This window comes from Mesoplodon densirostris, chromosome X (genome assembly GCF_025265405.1).
Source record: "Mesoplodon densirostris isolate mMesDen1 chromosome X, mMesDen1 primary haplotype, whole genome shotgun sequence".
In the NCBI taxonomy this organism is placed as follows: domain Eukaryota; kingdom Metazoa; phylum Chordata; class Mammalia; order Artiodactyla; family Ziphiidae; genus Mesoplodon; species Mesoplodon densirostris.
Window position 1 is genome coordinate 88,791,343 of NC_082681.1, and position 13,223 is coordinate 88,804,565.

At 42.1% G+C, this 13,223-nt stretch overlaps 1 protein-coding gene across 1 annotated transcript in view; it reads right to left on the reverse strand.

Annotated features, from left to right (window-relative positions):
• Nucleotides 1–6,574: 6,574 nt before the first annotated feature.
• Nucleotides 6,575–13,223, reverse strand: part of NBDY (negative regulator of P-body association) — a 40,262-nt gene continuing 33,613 nt past the window's right edge. Inside the window, exon 3 of the mRNA XM_060087812.1 lies at nt 6,575–6,814. The gene's annotated coding sequence lies outside the window, so the exon portion shown is untranslated. The remainder of the gene's footprint in view (nt 6,815–13,223) is intronic.

Below are 13,223 nucleotides of genomic sequence, written 5' to 3' on the forward strand. Positions count from 1 at the left end.
TGCAACCTGCACAGGGAGTGACAGGGAGACACTAGCTGCCGGGAGACCAAAAGACAGGCAACAAGGTAGCCCCTTGATCTGGGCAGGGGGGCGGGGGCGGGGTGGTCCCTCCTGAGTGCCATCAAGGGCTCCGACTCAGCAGTAGGCCCGCCGGGCCTACACAATGCAAAAGGAGAGTCAAGGCCACGTCTGACACCCTGAGTATGTCATGGGTCCACTGCAAAGGGCCAAAGAGCCCTGGGATGCACTCAGGGCACAGAAAGGTTAGGAAGACCCCTGGGAACTCTAGGTTAATAGGGGGAGGTAAGGGCCATGAGAGGGTTGAGGTAACCCCTGATGGCAATTAAGAGATGGATGTGAGGGAATGCCCCTTACTCTCCCAGTCCAGGGGGGCATTTTCCCTTCCTAAGGGAGACTACATATATTGTCCAGGTTGAGCTTCCCAGGCACGCACCCAACCCTGCCTTTTGTCCAGAGGGAAGAACTGAAAGTAAGGCAGTGAGTGGAAGGCAGGAGCCGAACGTGGAGAGCAAGCTGAAATCAAAAGAAAGAACCATGATGGAGGCGAAGCAGGAAGGCCATCCCCAGGGCACTGTGTCCCAGGGTGGCAGATGGAACCAGCCGAAGCCTCCTGGGGCTTGCTGAGGGAAGAGCCATCAGCCAAGGCTGAGTCTCAGCCCCTCAGGCAAGGGGCAGAACCGTGTCCAGAGAGAGGTCTGTTTGGCGATGCTGCAGTGCCCACCTGGGAAGTGGAAGTACCGATAGAAAAGGGAAGGAAGAAGAACAGGGAACAAGGAAGGTAGGGCAACCGTCGGGTCCACGGAGACGGGCAGAGTGGGTACGAGTGCGAGGGCTTGCGCAGGCGTGCTGTCCTGAATGTAACCATGTGCGGGGTGGTGGGGGTGTGCGTGTGCGAGCCCGAGTGATTTCAGTAACATTAAACCCTGGCGAACACCGGCAAAGTGCGAAGCGATGCTGCGAGTAGGGATTCCACCACTTGCTGCTCCCAATCCCGGCCCTCCTTCCTCCCTGCATTTTTCCCAGATCAGTGACCCATGTACCCTGATGTTTCATGCCTGGGAAAGATGCCCCTTTAGGCCCTACCCGACAGGAAGGTGGTGACTTTTGTTGTCGCGGGATGTTTTCTGTGTGATTGTTTTTTCTCACCAATTTCAAAGGTGGGCCTACTTCCTGGGACAGCTTGGCCTACAAAAAGGGTTCCAAGCAGACAGTCCACTCCTCAATTCTAAGGGTCCTTATGATACTTCAGCGTGTGCGGAATCCCTGGGACGCGGATGGTCTTTCCTTTGGAGCGCCCTCCTGCTCCCTCTACACACCCAGGAAGACTTTAGAAGAACAAAGAAAAGAAACGCTGAGGAAACTGTAAAAGAGCCTCACGGTCACCTTCCACATTGGTCTCGCGCCAGGTTCTGGGTGGCACGGGCATGACATCATTGAACCCTCACGCCACGGTGACCGCCTGCTTTCCTTTGCATCTGCGGACACAGAATGTCACCAGCCTCTTCAGTAAGCAGAGTCTGTAGCCCTGCCATCAGGCCTCAGACACTGCAGCTGACCCCAAGGGTGGTCCCTGAGGGCAATTCAGGATGGAGAAAAGCAGGATACTCGCCCTGGAAAGTTCAGATGCATATCTAGGAATGATTTCAATGGACCAAGACTCTTGTGTCTTCCCATAATCAGAAACGCGCTCAGTTCTCTGAATTCAGATGTCTGGGTGAGGTTTTGGTGGTGGTGGTGGTGCTGCTGATGCTGGCGCTGGTGGTGATGGTGCTCTGTTGATTTCACTGTTTTGGTTTTTGTCTTTGTGATCAGCAGCAATCTTTTGGTATTCCCCAACATGTATCTATGTTTTCCATTTAATTCAACGAAAACTCCTAAACAGCCTGGCTCCTTCCTCCCGTACTTCTTCAGAACCCTTCCACAGCGCTTTGTGAATGGGTGTCGCCGAGTCTGTAGTCTTCAGTAAGATCCCCGAATAAAAGGTTCCTCTCGGCTTTTACGTTGTACCTTTTTCTTCTCTCCACACATCCTAGTAGGCTCTGGATAAAGGCCCAGATCCCTCGTTTTGAGGCTCTTCCTGGAAACGCATCATTCCCTGAAGGTGTTGAGTGGTTCTTCAGAAGTGGTTTCTGAGATGTGTGCATGTGCCTGTATGTGTTTCCGTGCATGAGTGTGTGTGTGTGTGTGTGTGTGTGTGTGTGACTGTGTGACTGTGTGTGTGTGTGACTGTGTGTGTTTACCGGGGACCCATAATTTCCCCTGCAGGATCTCACGGGTCTTACAGGGGGAACACTAGGCTAGTGTCAGGGGTTAGGTTGACAAGCAGAGAGATCTCCATGCCAAGCCAACCCAAGCAGCTCCCTTCCTCCACGTGACCCTCCAAACCCCGAGACCCACTTCCCCTCCCCCTCTGCCCTGTACTCCACCTTCTCCCAAAGGATAAGAATTCACAGGGGCACCTGGAAAATATTGAGTGTGACATGTGCCCGGGCTTCTGGCGCACAACTGAAGCCTGAGAGCCTGGCTAGCGAGGCCTGCGGGAAGAAAGACCCCGGTGGTAGCGAATTTGTGGACAAATGTAGTCGAGGCCAAGTGGCCTTCCCCAAGTAGACCCACCAGTGCGACCCATGCCATCCCCAATAGTCCCAACCCTGCGCACAAAGGATGCTCAGGGGTTCCACGCAGGGTTGCAGTGCGGTGGCCACTTCCGGACCCTTGTGATTCAAGTAAAGAAGGGGTCACAACCTTCGGAACCTTCCCGGAGTGTGCCTGCCACTGACCCACCGGATCTTTGTCCCAGTGAAGCACTCCACTTGAGCAGGACAGAGGTTGCTCCCTAGGAAGAGATGCGGTGCAGACAAGCCACAGGCCAGCAAGAGTCAGAAGATACAAAGAAGGAACTCAAAGCTCACGGCTGGGATCTCTGCGGGTCGTCGGCAGCAGCGTTCACGCTGAACCAGGGCATCAAGGGAATCAAGCACTGCCTAGCTACACTTGCGGGTTTGGTGGAAAGTGGCCAAGTTGGTGAAGAGCCCAGCTGAAGATGAGATGGGTGGTCTGTGAGCTGGACTATGGATGGGGATGAGGATAATGGGATATTGGTGCCAATGTGGCTGCTGCTGTGGATGATGACGAGAATGATGATCATGAGGAGGAGGAGGAGGAGGAGGAAGAGGAGGAGGTTGAGGATGAGAAGGAGGAGGAGGAGGAGGAGGAGGAGGAGGAGGAGGGTGATCTGAAAGTTTCACAGCCACCACTGCACACCGACCACTGTTTGCACGCCAAAGGCAGGCGCGGAAGGCTCGGTGGGGGCAGGGAAAAGGGTGACTGCCATTTCTGTAGCCACAGTGCCATCCAGCGGAAGGCGTTATGTGAAAAGCCCAGGCAGCCGAGCTGTGTCTTCTGCCCTGCGCAGGGAACAGCGAGGCTGTGTTGGGCCGAATGGGTTCTGCCCAAGGGGCAGGAGGTCTCCTCCACTGGGCTTCAGAGGCCTCTGAGGGCCGCGTGGCTGCCAGTGCGACCCTGTGGCGAAAGTCGTGCGCTCTGGGAAGGCCGGACACAGCAGGCAGCTCCCAGACTGTCCAGCCCAGGGAGCGCAGCTCCCCCCGTCAGCCATTTTGGGGGTGGGCCCAGAGGAATTCTGCAACTTCTCCTCCGGTGTCCCTGCTGGGGAGTGCCCGGGTGCCCTGCCTGCGGCCACACTGGAGTCAAGTGACACGTTTTCTCGCTGGTAGTTGCATAGAATTGAAAGTCTATCAATATTTTCACTCATGAAACACAGAAGTGCTGTTGTTCACTTTTGAGCGCCCCTGTTGGAATATGTGTTTCCTATTTGTGCTTGTTTGTTTTGTTTATTGTTGTCTGTGAATTTGTGATACACCTTTTTTTGTGTGAATGGTTTTGTGGGTTTTCAAAAATTAATTTTTTGTTTTAGTTTTTTAGTGGTATGATATGTTTTGTTTTGTTTGTTTTTTTGAGTTCATGTGTTCCTGGTTCTTTTTTGAGAAATAGACTGTGTTTAATTGTGGTTCTTTCTGAATGTAGAGGTCTCATTATGAAATTTTTTCAATGCTTTTACAGTTCTTCATTTCTGGAATGTTCTTTGAATGTTCATAGTGTAAGTTATGTTTTTCTTTTTTTGTTTCTCCCTTATTTTTATCTCCTCACTCTCCTTTAGATGTAGGGAAAGAAAAGTTTGATAAAATATTGTGTTGGCTTAAAATTTGTTCTGGTTTTTCTTTAAGATATACCGGAAAATCTGAAGGAACATTTTGGCCAACCCTATAGCTCATATGTTGTTCAAACAGTTGAAAGAGAATTACCATATTATGCAATAATCCCACTTCTAAGTTTATATCGAAAACAAATTAAATTAGTGTGTATAAGATACATCTCAATTCCCAGGTTCATTGTAGTATTATTGACATTCGTCAAGTATGAAATAACGCATGTGTCAGTTGAATGATTGTTGGATGAAGAAAAGAAAAATTTATATACATTTATAAAATGGAAACTTATTTAGCCTTCAAATAAGGAAAATCCTGTCATCTCTGCTAATGTTGTTAATCTGGAACATGTTATGCTAATTGGAATAATCCAGATACAGAATTATAAATACTGCATGATTTCACTTGTATGTGGAATCAAAAAAAGCTGAACTTATAGATGCAGTGGGTAGAATGGTGGTCATCAGGCACCTTGGTTTTGGGGAAATGGGGATATGTCAGTCACAGGCTATAAGGTTTTCATCTGTAAGGTTAATGATTCTGTATATCTAATATATAGCACCATGACTGTAGTTAATAATCATTGAAATTAATATACTAATATATATATAGTATATTCTTGAAATTTGGTAAGAGAATAGAAGATAAACTTTAAATTAAGTCTGTGAGGTGAAGAATGTGTTAATTGTCTTGATTTTACAATGTATGGAATATTACTCTGCAGTCTTTAAATATATGCAACTTTGATTTGTCAAAATAAGGAAAACATCGAAAAAAATTAATGCAACATGAAATGTTATATACAGTCTTCCTTCGATATTTATAGGACCCCCCAGATGTATAGAAATATGGGGATGTTCACATCCCTTGTATAAAATGGTGTAGTATTTTTCTGTAACTTAAGCATAACCTCAGGAATACCTTATAACATCTCTTAATTACTTAGAATACCAAATACAGTGTAAATGCAATGTAAAAATTTGTTGGTGAGGTGTAAATACAAGTTTTACTTTTTGGAACTTTGTGGAAACTTTTCTCCCCAATATTTTCAGTCCTCAGCTGGTTGAATTCTTGGATGTGGAACCCACCGATACTGAGGGCCGACTGTATCCTAAGTGGACAACAAATTCTAATGTGGGAAAGTTTTAGCATATTACATCCAGTATTTCTTCACCAATGTATTCTCATACTACCCATGTGTGAGAGAGCTATTCTTACTGAAAATTGGTATCATTAATATTTAAAATAATAGTCAGTCTTACAGGGGTCATATGAGGATCTCCTTTTAAAATCATTTTTATCACCCAAGCACTAACATGTGTCTAGAGACAGTCTAGATTCTTTTAAATTTTAACACCTTACATATGGGCTTCCCTGGTGGCGCAGTGGTTAAGAATCTGCCTGCCAATGCAGGGGACACGGGTTCAATCCCTGGTCTGGGAAGATCAATCATGCCGCGGAGCAACTAAGTCCTTGTGCCACAACTACTGATCCTGCTCTCTAGAGCCTGCAAGCCACAACTACTGAAGCCCGCGTGCCTAGATACCATGTTCTGCAACAAGAGAAGCCACGACAACGAGAAGCCCGCGCACCGCAACGAAGAGTAGCTCCCGCTCACTGCAGCTAGAGAAAGCCCTTGCACAGCAACGAAGACCCAACACAGCAAAAAATAGAAACAAATAAATAAATTTATTTTAAAAAATCTTATATATATTTTAATTTTTCCACTTGTCTGTCGTTTTTTTTCACAAACTCCACTAATGTATTGGTTTCTCTTTCACTATGAGATTAATTTCGACATATTTTAACTTTTTTTTTTTTTTTTTTTTTTTGCGGTATGCGGGCCTCTCACTGCTGTGGTCCCCCCTGCCGCGGAGCACAGGCTCCGGACTCGCAGGCCCAGCGGCCAAGGCCCACAGGCCCAGCCGCTCCGCAGCATGTGGGATATTCCCGGACCGGGGCACGAACCCGCGTCCCCTGCATCGGCAGGTGGACTCCCAACCACTGCGCCACCAGGGAAGCCCCATATTTTAACTTTTGACATGACTTTAACTCTTTCCTATTAGTTGGCCTTTTCTTATGGCATTTTGCAGAATAAATATTCTCATATTTTATCTTGTTAATTATGTTATTTTTTGTCTTTTTTGACTTCTGATTTATGTATCAGACTTGAGAGTATTCTTTTCCAAATGAAGAGTTATTATTTTATTTCCTCTTTTATTCAACTGTGGTGAAATTCAAGTATTGTGAAATTAACTATTTTATTTTATTTAAAATATTTATTTATTTATTTATTTATTATTTATTTATTTTTTTTCTGTGTTAGGTCTTCATTGCTGCGTGTGGGCTTTCTCTAGTTGCCGCGAGCGGGGATTACTCTTCATTGCGGTGCACTGGCTTCTCACTGAGGTGCCTTCTCTTGTTGCAGAACACGGGATCTAGGCGCATGGGCTTCAGTAGTTGTGGCTCGCGGGCTCTAGAGTGAAGTCTCAGTAGTTGTGGAGCATGGGCTTAGTTGCCCCGCGGCATGTGGGATCTTCCCGGACCAGGGCTTGAAACCGTGTCCCCTGCATTGGTAGCCAGATTTTTTTTAAAACATCTTTATTGGAGTATAATTGCTTTACAATGGTGTGTTAGTTTCTGCTTTATAAGAAAGTGAATCAGCTATACATATACATATATCCCCATATCTCCTCCCTCTTGCATCTCCCTCCCTCCCATCCTCCCTATCCCACCCCTCTAGGTGGTCACAAAGCACAGAGCTGATCTCCCTGTGCTATGTGGCTGCTTCCCACTAGCTAGCTATTTTACATTTGGTAGTGTATATATGTCCATGCCACTCTCTCACTTCATCCCAGCATACCCTTACCCTTCCCTTGTCCTCAAGTCCGTTCTCTACTTCTGCATCTTTATTCCTGTCCTGCTCCTAGATTTATCAGAACCTTTTTTTTTAGATTCCATATATGTTAGCATATGGTATTTGTTTTTCTCTTTCTGACTTACTTCACTGTGTATTACAGACTCTGGGTCCATCCACTTCACTACAAATAGCTCAATTTCATTTGTTTTTATGGCTGAGTAATATTCCATTGTAAATATATGACACATCTTCCTTATCCTTTTATCTGTCGATGGACACTTAGGTTGCTTCCATGTCCTGGCTATTGTAAATATAGATGCAATGATCATTGCGGTACATGACTCTTTTTTTTTTTTTTTTTTACAGTACGCAGGCCTCTCACTGTTGTGGCCTCTCCCATCGCAGAGCACAGGCTCCGGACACACAGGCTCTGTGGCCATGGCTCACGGGCCCAGCCACTCCGCGGCACGTGGGATCTTCCCGGACCGGGGCACGAACCCGTGTCCCCTTCATCGGCAGGCGGACTCTCAACCACTGCACCACCAGGGAAGCCCCATGACTCTTTTTAAATTGTGGCTTTCTCAGGGTATATGCTCAGTAGTGGGATTGTTGGGTCATATGGTAGTTCTATTTTTAGTTTTTTAAGGAACCTCCATACTGTTCTCCATAGTGGCTGTATCAATTCACATTCCCACCAGCAGTGCAAGAGTGTTCCCTTTTCTCCACACCCTCTCCAGCATTTACTGTTTGCAGATTTTTTTTGATGATGTCCATTCTGACTGCTGTGAGGTTATACCTCCAAATTGACTATTTTAAAGTGAACAGTGGCATCTATCACTTTCACAGTGCTGTGCAACCTCCATCTCTATCAAATTTCAAGATATTTGCAGCAAGCAAAAGGAAATTCTCTACCCATTAAGCAGTTTTCCACTTCCCTACTAACTGCCTGCCTCTGGCTGCTTTTCACCTCTACAGATTTACCTATTCTGGACATCTCATATCAATGGAATTATATAGTATGTGACCTTTTCTGTCTACTTTCTTTCACTTAGAATGTTTTTGTGGTTCATCCATGTTTAGCATGTATCAGGACTTCATTGCTTTCTATGGCTGAATATTATAATAGTTGATTTTATATATATACCACAATTTCTTTATCAATTATTTCTTTGATTTGGGTTGTTTCCACATTTTAGCTATTGTTAAAAGTGCTGCTATGCATAGTAGTGTGTAAGAATTTGTTTCAGTGCCTGTTTCAATTGTTTTGGGTGTATATATAGGAATGGAATTTCTGGGTTGTATGGTAATTCTATGTTAACTTTTTGAGAAACAGCTAAACTCTTTCCATAGCAGCTGCACCGTTTCACATTTCTATCAGCAATTGTACCAGTATTCCAATTTCTCTACATCCTCACCAACACTTATTACCTTTATTTGCCCCCAATTATAGCCATCCTCGTGGGTTTGTAGAGTTCTGGTTAGATTTGCATTTCCTTTATGACCAATGATGTTCAGCATGTTTTCAAGTTCTTATTGACCATTTGTATATCTTCTTTAGAGAAATGTCTATTCAAGCTTCTCCATCCTTCATGGAAGCAACCTAAGCGTCCATCGACAGATGAATGGATAAAGAAGATGTGGCACATATATACAATGGAATATTACTCAGCCATAAAAAGAAACAAAATTGAGTTATTTCTAGTGAGGTAGATGGACTTAACGTCTGTCATACTGAGTGAAATAAGTCAGAAAGAGAAAAACAAATACCATATGCTAACACATATATATGGAATCTAAAAAAAAGTTTCTGAAGAACGTAGGGGCAGGACAGGAATAAAGACATAGATGTAGAGAATGGACTTCAGGACATGGAGAGGGGGAGGGGTGAGCTGGGATGAGGTGAGAGAGTGACATGGACATATATACACTACCAAATGTAGAATGGATGGCTGGTGGGAAGCAGCCGCATAGCACAGGGAGATCAGCTCAGTGCTTTGTGACCACCTAGAGGGGTGGGATACGGAGGTTGCAAGGGAGAAGCAAGAGGGAGGGGATATGGGGATATATGTATATGTGTGGCTGATTGACTTTGTTATACAGCCGGAGCTAATGCACCATTGTAGAGTAATTGTACTCCAATAAAGATGTTGAAAACAAAAACAAAAACAAAACAGTTTCTCTGTCCTTCTTAAATTTGGGCTGTTTGTCTCTTTGTTGTTGAGTTGTAAGAGTTTTTTTCATATTCTGGATATGGGCCCTTACCAGATATATGATTTGCAAATATTTTCTCCCATTCTGTAGGTTGTTTTCCCTTTCTTTATGTCCTTGCTACCCCAAAGTTCTCAATTTTGATGAAATCCACCTATTTTTTTTCTTTCATTGCTCCTGCTTTTGGTGTCATAATCAAACATTCACTATCAAATCCAAAGTAAAGAAGATTTACATTTGCTTCTAAGAGTTTTATGTTTTAGCTCTTGTAATTAGGTCATTGATTCATTTTGAGTTGAATTTCTTATATTATTTTGTGCACGTGGATATCCAGTTTTCCCAACACCATTTGTTGTAGAGACTGTCCTTACTCCATTGAGTGGTCTTGACACCTCTGTTGAAGTTCATTTGACCATATAGGTTTATTTCTGGGCTCACTTGTCTATGCTAGTAGTCTATTTGTCGTTATGCCAATACCACACTGTTTTGATTACTGTAGTTTTGTAATATGTTTTGAAATCAGGAAGTGTGAGTCTTACAATTTTGTTCTTTTCCAAAATTGTTCTATCTATTTGGGGTTCCTTAAGTATCCATATAAATTTTAGGATGAGTTTTTTCTATTTCTGCAAAAAAAAAAAGCCCAAGAATTTGGATAGGGACTGCATTGAATCTGTATATCATTTTCAGTAGTATGGACTTCTTAACAATATTAAGTTTTCCAATCCATGAACATGGAATGTCTTTCCGTTCATTTGTCTTCTTTAATTTCTTTCATCCATATTTTGTAGCTTTCAGTATACAGGTCTTTCACCTACTTGGTTAGATGTATTACTAGGTATTTATTTCTTTTGGATAGTCGTGTAAATAGGACTGTTTTCTTTTTTTAATTAAAAAATTGTTTATTTATTTTAACATATTTATTGGAGAATAATTGCTTTACAGTGGTGTGTTAGATATGGGGATATGTGTATATGTATAGCTGATTCACTTTGTTATAAAGCAGAAACTAGCAGTGAAGTAAGTCAGAAAGAAAAAAACAAATACCGTATGCTAACACATATATATGGAATCTAAAGAAAAAAAATTCTGAAGAACCTAGGGACAGGACAGGAATAAAGACGCAGGTGTAGAGAAGGGACTCTTTTCTTAATTTTCTTTTTGGATTATTCACTGCTGGTGTATAGAACCATAGCTGAATATTGTGTGTTGATTTTGTATCTTGCAACTTTACTGAATTCTTTTATTAGCTCTTGTAGGTTTTTTTGGTATGTGGATCCTTTGGGATTTTAATATATAGGGGATCATGTGATCTGCAAATGGAGATAGTCTTACTTCTTTCTTTCCAATTTGGATGCCTTTTATTTATTTATTTTTCTTCATAACTGCTCTTGTTAAAATTTCCAGTGCAACGTTGAACCACAGTGGTGAAAGAAGGCCTCCTTGCCTTCTTGGTCTCAAGAGGAATGCTTTAACTCAGTTATCATTAAGTATTGTGTTAGCTGTTTGTTGTTCATAGATGTCTTTTATTACATTGAGGAAATTCTCGCTATTCTTAGTTTTCTGATTTTTAAATCATGAAATAGTATTGGATTTTGTCAAATGCTTTTTCTGCATCAATTGAGATTATGTATTTCCTTCCTTCATTTTACTAGTGTGGTGTATTACATTGATTGATTTTCTTATATAGAACCACCATTTTTCATTTCTGAGATAAATCCTACTTGGTCATGGTGTATAATCAATCTATTTCTCCCCCCTCACCCCATATATATAATGCAGTGTTGGATTCACTTTGCTAGTATTTTGTTAAGGATATTTGTATTTATATTCATAAAAGATATTGGTCTGTATTTTTTTTTCCTGTGGTTTCTTGTCTGGCATTTACATCAGGGTAATTCTGGCCTCATAAGTTAACAGGCAGTGTTCCCTCCTCTTCTATTTTTGGAAGAGTTTGTGAAGGATTGGTGTTAATTCTTCTTTAAATATTTGGCAGAATCCATCAGTGAAGATCAGAGAGATTCTTGATTACTGATTCAGATTTTCTGTTTCTTCTTCTTCTTCTTCTTTTTTTTTTTTTTGCAGTACGTGGGCCTCTCACTGTTGTGACCTCTCCCGTTGCGGAGCACAGGCTCCGGATGCGCAGGCTCAGCGGCCATGGCTCACACGCCCAGCCACTCCGTGGCATGCGGGATCCTCCCGGACCGGGGCATGAACCCGCGCCCCCTGCATCAGCAGGCGGACTCCCAACCACTGCGCCACCAGGGAAGCCCCTCTGTTTCTTCTTAAGTAGGTTTCAGTAAGTTGTGTATGTTTAGGAATTTGCCCATTTCATTTAGGTTAACTAACCTGTTTGTATGCAATTATTCACAGTACTCTCTTTATAATCTTTTTTTTTTCTGCAAGGTAGTAATGTCCCCACTCATTTCTGATTTAGTTATTGTTTTAGTTATTTGTGTCTTATCCCTTTTTTCCTTGGTCCAGGGAATGTTTTCTCAATTTTGTTGACCTTTTCAAAGAACCAACTTTTGATTTTGTTTGTGCTATTGTTTTTCTATTCTCTATTTTATTTACACTCTAATTTTTATTATTTCCTTCCTTCTGCTAGCTTTGGGTTTGGTTTTTTTTTTTTCTTGGTTCCTTAAGTTATAAAGTCAGGTTTTGAGATCTTTCTTCTTTTTTAATGTTGACATTTACCAAATGTATACATTTGGTATATTGTGTTTTCATTTTAATTTATCTCACAGTATTATATTATATTTCCCTCATGATTTCTTCTTTGACCCATTTGCTGTTTAAGGATGTGCTATTTAATTCCATCTATTTGTAAATTTTCCAGTTTTCCTGTAATTAATTTCTAACTTCAGTCCATTTTGGTGGGAGAAGATACACTGTATGATTTAAATTTGTGGACTAACACATGGCCTATCCTAGAGAATGTTCCTGGCAGTTGAGAGAAATGTGTACACTACTATATTTGGACGGAGTGTGGTATACTTGTCTGTTAGGTCTACTTGTTTATAGTGTTGTTTAAGTCTGCTATTTCTTTATTGGCCTTCTGTCTACATGTCCTATCCATTATTGAAAGTACAGTATTTGTCTCCAACTATTATTGTCTATTCCTCCCTTCAGTTTCTTCGAAATTCTTGATATTTCATTTTGCATTGTCATAGATAATATATGTGCTACAACATTTTATTTTATTGTGAGGATAACCATCGAAATGGGCATAGACTTTCTGATTTTTCTGACTGAAGAGTTGTTGAAGTCTTTGTTTCCCTCTTGGAACATTACCTTCATGGGCTATTTCAGTATCTTATTTCCTCATAGGCACCATTAGGGTGCCCAAGAGTTCTAAGGTTTTTATAAGGGTTCATACAAAAACCTGTCAGTCAAAAGAGCACATACTCTGTGATTCCATTTATACAAAGTTCAAGAACAGGCCAAATTAACCAATGGTGATAGAAATCACAATAGTGGTTACTTCTTGAGGGTACTGACTTGGAAGGGGCACAAATGGGTCTTTTGAGTTACTGGAAATGTTCTATATTTTGTTTTAAGTGGTGGTAGTTACACAAGTGTATAAATACATATACAAATTCACCGAGCTATATACTTAAGATTTATTACTTTACTATGAGTTATATCTCAATTAATAAGCAAAACAAAGAAAACAAACCAATGAACTTCTGTTGTGTACTTTATTCCTTTTTTTAACAATCCTAATCAACCAGATGGAAAGACACTACACTGAGAATTCAACTCAAATCAATGTGCATCTACCAAGTGTGTATATGATATGTGCAGTAATAGACAAATACCAGGCAGAGAAGAAGCAAAGTGGAAGTAGTCACATCTAGAGACTGAGGACAGGAAATGAGGGAATATTTTTCTGAGACTAGGACAACTGA